The sequence below is a fragment of the Morone saxatilis genome, unplaced genomic scaffold, assembly GCF_004916995.1.
Source record: "Morone saxatilis isolate NCDOM2014 unplaced genomic scaffold, NCSU_SB_2.0 Contig23, whole genome shotgun sequence".
NCBI lineage: Eukaryota > Metazoa > Chordata > Actinopteri > Moronidae > Morone > Morone saxatilis.
Genome location: NW_023339796.1, coordinates 16,326,011 through 16,328,073, shown reverse-complemented (window position 1 = coordinate 16,328,073; position 2,063 = coordinate 16,326,011).

Below are 2,063 nucleotides of genomic sequence, written 5' to 3'. Positions count from 1 at the left end.
TTTCTAACCTCGTCAATGTCTTGAGACATGGTAGTGACATGAATGATATCACAAATAATAACAATATGTTGTCTTAAAGTCTACACAACCTGTTATCCACTTTAATGGAATAGTTTGAAACGTACTTTCTTACCTAGAGTTTGATGAGACGTCTGTAAGTTAAAAATGTAGGTGGAGCCAGAAGCCTGTTAGCTTAGCTTAGCATAAAGACTATAAACCAGGTGAAATAGCTAGCCTGGCTCTTTCCTAAGGTAACAACATTCACCTGCCAGCAGCTCTAAATAACTCGTTATATCTCGTTTGATTTATCAGTACAAAAAACAAGGTGTAAAAACGACAAGTTATCGTATCAGACTATTTCTTGGACACGACGCAGCAACTTCTCAAAATCTTGTTGCCAGGTAAGCAATAGAGACTCCAGAAAAATCACATTGATTTTTACATGTTAATAAGTGAGCTTTAGAGGTGCTGTAGGCTGATTTTGAGCCAAGCTAGCTGTTTCACCCTGTTTCTAGTCTTTATGCTAAGGTAAGCTAAAGGGCTCCAGCTTCATATTGAATGGAAAGACATGAGAGTAGTATCAATCTTCTCATACAAAAGCGAATGTGTATATTCATATATCTATCTATATCGATCTACATGGATCTATTTATCTATTTATCTATCTATATAAGGAAAGAGCAACTTTAAATATCTTTTTGTGGTGTGAGTGTCACAACTCAGTTCATAATAATCTATAATGTTTTTTTCAGCATTATAAATGTACTTGTTGTATGAGATATTTTGTAAGTGGATGACTTAGAAACACTGAACCGAGTCATACAAGTACTTCTGGGACGATATTCCTCCCTCCCCCACACACATTTATTATCCAATATTTATAACACAATCACTGAACTTTTGTTCCACAATTCAGGTCTTCTAGCCTCCAACTCTCACATTGAATGTTGTACCTTTCAATGCTGACATCCCACACACTGCCCGCTGTTGATGTAGCTTCTTTAACTTTCTTTAAACGTATCTCTGTGTGTGCATGTGTTGTCTTTGATTTAGACAGATATTTCAGCAATTACCTCTATAATGTAGACATGCCCTTTTAAAAATACTAATATTGTTTTCATTTCACACAGTAAAAGATGATGTGACTGTTACCATTTGCTATATTACACAGATATGAAATCAAATAATCATCCCTCTGCCAGGTTTTATTAAACATTGTGGTTTCATCAAACCTCTCAAAATCGTGTTGATAATGTGATTTCTTCCTCTCACTGGCTCAGTATTCAACCAATTTGAATTAAGTGAAACTGATATTTTAAGATACCATAATGGGATTAACATTAAACACTGGGGCATTGCAGACCCGACTGTGGAGGAAGTTCATATTGTTTTCCACTGGAGGAATGATGAGGTGAGATGATGGCTTATAATACCAGTGACTGTCACATTACAGTAATAATGTCTGAGCGAGAAGTCGGCGGTCCTCACTGTTCTTACAGAAGAACTCATTATGACACTGAAGACACACAGGTTTTAAAACGTTTGTATTGTAGTCTCATACATGTATTGTCTAACACTTTCAAGGTAAAACTATGATTTCCGAAAGATAACAGAAGCATGAAGCATTGTCGCCATTATAACAGATGGAGAATTTTCTGGGAAATTACATGTTAAAAAAGGAAAAAAACAATGTTGTTCATTACCGAAAACTTCTTTATATGTGGCATCAAGATCACATTAACCTTTAGGTAATTTCTTTTTAATGAACTTCCTCTGAAACTAATTCATGATTTTTGAATCTTTTCACCAAAATTTAATTTAATTTAATTTTCTTTGAGGAAATCCCACAGTTCAGTGTTGGACATGTTACTTGAAAAATTTAATAAATTCTACTTGTTTTATATTAGACACGACTTAGTTGAAATTATTAGTTAATTTAGTTAATTTACTCATTTATTAATTGGTTTATAACAGGATCAATGCACATTCATACTGTAAACAGAGTTAACCCAAACGCTATTTTACAAATATTACAAAGCACACTGAAAAAAGTGTAACATGCA